Below are 5,883 nucleotides of genomic sequence, written 5' to 3'. Positions count from 1 at the left end.
CATGAAAAACAGCCCCAGTCAATGTTTGTCTATGGAGATTGCATGGCTGTGTGCTCGATTGTATACACCTGTCAGCAATGGGTGTGGCTGAAATAGACAAATCCACTAATTTGAAGGGGTGTCCTCATACTTTTGTATATATAGTGTACCTGTGTCATGACATTGATTATAGCTCAGTTCATTCTCTTAGCAATGAATGGTACATGGGTAAAGGAAATTGTGGTTTTGACTTGCAAATCTCCCTTCCCCCACCATCAACACCAACATCTCTGTGTAACCGCTCTCATATGGCTCATCGACAAAGGACACGGTGCTGTTCGACACAACACTGTGTAAATTGCAAACCCACCATGCAATCTCCATCAAGGTTTAACAACCCTTTTGACCGGATGCTGCGTGATCATATACAGTGGTAATAAAAAGTATGTGAACCCTTTGGAATTACCTGGATTTATGCATAAATTAGTCCAAAAAATGTGATCTGATCTTAGTTACAGCAATAGACAAACACACCCGTTATTGTATTTTTCTTGTCTATATTGAATACATCATTTAAACATTCACAGTGTAGGTTGGAAAAAGTATATGACCTCCAAGGCTAATGACTTTTCAAAAGCTAATTGGAGTCAGGAGTCAGCTAACCTGGAGTCCAATCAATGAGACGAGATTGGAGATGTTGGTTAGAGCTGCCCTGCCCTATAAAAAACACATACATTTGAGTTTGCTATTCACAATAAGCATTACCTGATGTGAACCATGCCTCGAACAAAAGAGAGCCCAGAAGACCTAAGAATTGTTAACTTATATAAAGCTGGAAAGGGATACAAAAGTATCTCTAAAAGCCTTGATGTTTGTCAGTCTACGGTAAGACAAATTGTCTATAAATGGAGAAAGTTCAGCACTGTTGCTACTCTCCCTAGGAGTGGCCGTCCTGCAAAGACAGCTAAAGACTTACAGAAATCTCTGGAACATGCTAACATCTCTGTTGACGAGTCTACAGTACGTAAAACATTAAACAAGAATGGTGTTCATGGGAGGACACCTAAGAAGAAGACACTGCTGCCCCCCAAAAAACATTGCTAGAGATCTGAAGTTCGCAAAAGAGCACCTGGATATTCCACAGTGCTTCTGGCAAAATATTCTGAGGACAGATTCAACTAAACTTGAGTTGTTTGGAAGGAACAGAAAACACTTTGTGTGGTGAAAAAAAAGGCACAGCACACCAACATCAAAACCCCATCCCAACTGTAAAGTATGGTGGAGGGAGCATTTTGGTTTGGGGCTGCCTCAGGGCCTGGATAGCTTGCTATCATAGACGGAAAATGAATTCCCAAGTTTATCAAAGACATTTTGCAGGAGAATATAAGGCTATCTGTCCGCCAATTATTTTATATATTCGTTATTTTACCGGGTAAGTTGACTGAGAACACGTTCTCATTTGCAGCAACGACCTGGGGAATAGTTACAGGGGAGAGGAGGGGGATGAATGAGCCAATTGTAAACTGGGGATTATTAGGTTTCCGTGATGGTTTGAGGGCCAGATTGGGAATTTAGCCAGGACACCGGGGTTAACACCCCTACTCTTACAATAAGTGCAATGGGATCTTTAATGACCTCAGAGAGTCAGGACACCCGTTTAACATCCCATCCAAAAGACAGCACCCTACACAGGGCAGTGTCCCCAATCACTGCCTTGGGTTATTTTTTTAGACCAGAAGAAAGAGTGCCTCCAACACCACTTCCAGCAGCATCTGGTCTCCCATCCAGGGACTGACCAGGACCAACCCTGCTTAGCTTCAGAAGCAAGCCAGCAGTGGTATGCTGCTGGCATAGCTTGAACTTGAAGCTTGAACTTAAGCTCGAACTTGAAGCTCAACTGACGTTGGGTGATGCAACAGGACCACGACCCAAAACACAGAAGTAAATCAACAACAGAATGGCTTCAACAGAAGAAAATACGCCTTCTGGAGAGGCCCAGTCAGAGTCCTGACCTCAACCCAATTTAAAATGCTGTGGTATGACCTCGAGCGGTTCACACCAGACATCCTAAGAATATTGCTGAACTGAAACAGTTCTGTAAAGATGAATGGTCCAAAATTCCTCCTGACTGCTGTGCAGGTCTGATCCGCAATTACAGAATACATTTGGTTGAGTTATTGCTGGGTCAACCAGTTATTACACCCAAGGGTTCACATACTTTTCCCACCCTGCATTGTGAATGTTTACACGGTGTGTTCAATAAAGACATGAAAACACATTGTTTGTGTGTTATTAGTTTAAGCAGACTGTTTGTCTATTGTTGTGACAAATTTTTATGACCAATTTATGCAGAAATCCAGGTAATTCCAAAGGGTTCACATACTTCTTCTTGCCACTATATATATATGTATATATATATATATATATATATATATATATATATTTATATATATTTATATATATACACAGTACCAGTCAAGAGTTTGGACACACATACTCATTCAAGTTTTTTTCTTTATTTTTACTATTTTCTACATTGTATAATAATAGTGAAGACATCAAAATTATGAAATAACACGTATGGAATCATGTAGTAATCAAAAAAGTGTTAAACAAATCAAAATATATTTGAGATTCTTCAAAGTAGCCACCCTTTGCCTTGATGACAGCTTTGCACACTCTTGGCATTCTCTCAACCAGCTTCATGAGGTAGTCACCTGGAATGTATTTCAATTAACAGGTGTGCCTTGTTAAAAGTACATTTGTGGAATTTATTTCCTTTTAATGCGTTTGAGCCAATAACTTGTGTTGTGACAAGGTAGGGGAGGTATAAAGAAGACAGCCCTATTTGGTAAAAGACCAAGTCCATATTATGGCAAGAACAGCTCAAATAAGCAAAGAGAAATTACACTTTTTTTGTTAACATGATTCCATCTGTTATTTCATAGTTTTGATGTCTTCACTAATATTCTACAATGTAGAAAATAGTAAAAATGTAGGATAAACCCTTGAATGAGTCGGTGTATCCAAACTTTATATATATATACACACACTGGATGCAGTTACTCAAATAATACAGCAGGTGGTTCTACAACTATAAATACATATTCATAACCTGGCTGCTTAATTATGACAAAACCTATACAACTAAGGATGTATTTTTCAACCCTGTTACACCTGCAATCCTCCTCCATGCCATTGACCTTCAGATTGTCTCTACATTCTAAAATAATTCACAGCAAAAAAAAAGAGGTAGAATTAACGCTCTGCACACCCTGTTATTTTCCTTAGACTAATTGTAAGTTCCTTATTTTTCATGTACTTTACCTATATAGAATACAAGGGTTGGATTTGCACTTAACAATTTCATGTGAAAAAAAGAGAGTAAAAAATCTGTCTTATGTTACCCTCATACATTATCTAGTGGTATCATTTACAATTGAGAACATATAGCTATCTCAACAATATGGAGATGATTTGTGAGTTCAGCTATTCTCTGTCTCAGATTTACAATGACAAGGGGCACATTGATTGCATATGCCCATTAGGCCAGTAATGCCATCATACTGTAGGTCTATGGCTGTATTGGTAATGCATGCCATTATGATAAGCAGCTAAATGGGTTCACATGGCTGATATCCTGAGACAGTGCCAAGCAAATAAACCCCATTGGAGCTCTCACAACTGTACAAAAACATAATGTTCAGTTAAAAAACACACCTTCACACCTTTTTATTGTAGAACTATGATCTGTGATTAATGAACATTGGCACTAGTTCATCTTGAATAGTTTTTTAAATGAACAATTAAAACAAGTTTAAACATATAATTTCAAAATGTACAAATTAGCTTACTTGTTTGTAAATATTAGACATCTTAGTAAGGAGGCTATTATTACTAAAGCATCATTTCAGGTGAACAAAAAAAGTCCATACCAGATGTGACCAACCTTGATCCACTCCCTGATCTACTGGGTGAGCAGACTTCTATTCCAGCCCACCAATAATACACATTATTATCAACTCATTCGGTTTGATCATTTGAATCAAATGTGTTAGTGCTTAGCTTGAACAGAAAGAAGCCTGCAAGCCCAGCAGACCTCCAGGAGAAGGATTGGCCTGCTACAGTTGTAATAAGTTTGTAGCCTAAATTGTGTGTGACTTTTAACTGTATTGTTGTATATAACATGTGCTAACATATACAACCCATGGTATACGAGGATGTGCCAGCAGGTTCTTGGGACATTCACCGGGATCTCTTCATCTGCAGACAGTGTTTCACAGCTGAGGACAGACAACAACACAAAGGAACAGGCTCCATTATATTGCAATTAGACAGCCCTGGCTATTATCTCTGTTTGTCTTCATGGTTTTCCTATCTAGGAATAGAACTGTAGAATATTTTAATATACACTATGTCATCCCACAACCTGCCCTATCTAACTAGCTAATTCACCTACTTCCTTTTCTGGACAGCTGGAGCAGAACATCCTTTCACCCTGTTGAAATTTAGAGTATGCCTTTTTAATTTACAATGATAAATAGGCCTACATCAAGACAACAAGCTAATATGAAGTTAGCTAGCTGATTATATTTCAGTTAGCTATAGTATGTAAAGTTGTCTAGGTGGCTAGCTAGCAGCTCATTAGCCTACACAGTTGCCTGTTGTAGCTAGCTAGCTAATAATACTGTAACGACCCTGGGTTTATAAGCGCGGAAATCGAGCATGCCTTTGCGGTACAGTCGATAGCGCGCCGGACCAAGGGCTAGAAGGTCGAGGGTTCGAGACCTGCTCTCTGCTGTTCATTACAATACTGTAAATACTATAATGAAACTGCAGGGGGCAGGTCTCGAACCCTCGACTCTCCCCTCAATGAGCGCCTCATCGCGCTAGTTTGCGACTCGGCGTCTTTTCTGAACTAGCTCACCGGCCAAGCACACGCATTCCAAATGTATTTACTTACTTACTTGAATAGGTTTATTTAGGAGCAAAGGGTTGTCAAGCGGAGGCTCCGCTTCTGGTCAAAACCTACCGTTCGGGGCCAAGCTGAATTTTTCTCCTTAGGTTGAAGAGGCACTGTTGCGCCTTCTTCACCACCGTGTTGTGTGGCTAAACACGTCTCCAACTCAATCATCAAGTTGGCTGATGACACAACAGTGGTAGGCCTGATTACCAACAACAATGAGATAGCCTACTACAGACCATTGCAGGTCCTCTGTGATGTGCACACCAAGGAACTTGAAGCTTTTTACCCTCCACTGTGGTCACGTCGATGTGAATGGGGCGTGTTGTCTCTGTGGTCTCATGTAGTCCCAGATCAGCTCTTTCGTTTTGTTGACATTGTGGGAGAGGTTATTTTCCTGGCACCACTCCGCCAGGTTCTGTAGTAGGCTATCTCATTGTTGTTGGTAATCAGGCCTACCACTGTTGTGTCATCAGCCAACTTGATGATTGAGTTGGAGACGTGTTTAGCAACACAGTCATGACCAATGAATTCAAAGCTACATTATATTAATTTGCTAAATGCCATGCTAAATGCGTACGGCCCAGTACCCAAGCTTCCTGCAATCCAGGATCTATATAGGACCGCGCCTATATCGGCGGTGTCAGAGGAAACACCATAAAATTGTTAAGACTCCAGTCACCCAAGTCATAGGCTGTTTTTGCTGCTATCGCATGGCAAGCGGTACCAGAGCATCAAGTCTAGGAACAAAAGGCTCCTTAGCAGCTTTTACCCCCAAGCCATAAGACTGCTGAACAAATAATCAAATGGCCACCGGACTATTACATTGACCCCCCCCCACCCATTTGTTTTGTACACTGCTGCTACTTCTATGCATAGTCACTTCACCCCTACCTACATATACAAATGACCTCTAACCTTGTTATTTTGTTAATTTTAAT

At 40.3% G+C, this 5,883-nt stretch overlaps 1 long non-coding RNA gene across 1 annotated transcript; it reads right to left on the bottom strand.

Annotated features, from left to right (window-relative positions):
- Positions 1-3,681: 3,681 nt before the first annotated feature.
- LOC112219786 lies at positions 3,682-5,413 on the bottom strand. The gene is made up of 3 exons (XR_002948787.2): positions 5,012-5,413; positions 4,439-4,477; positions 3,682-4,262 (listed from the first exon to the last, which is right to left on the bottom strand). It is a non-coding gene; the product is annotated as an uncharacterized LOC112219786 (long non-coding RNA).
- Between the last annotated feature and the right edge of the window lie 470 nt (positions 5,414-5,883).

The sequence above is a fragment of the Oncorhynchus tshawytscha genome, linkage group LG20, assembly GCF_018296145.1.
Source record: "Oncorhynchus tshawytscha isolate Ot180627B linkage group LG20, Otsh_v2.0, whole genome shotgun sequence".
NCBI classification, from domain to species: Eukaryota; Metazoa; Chordata; class Actinopteri; order Salmoniformes; family Salmonidae; genus Oncorhynchus; species Oncorhynchus tshawytscha.
Note: the sequence above shows the minus strand (reverse complement) of the source record. Positions and strands in the feature narration are given on the sequence as shown.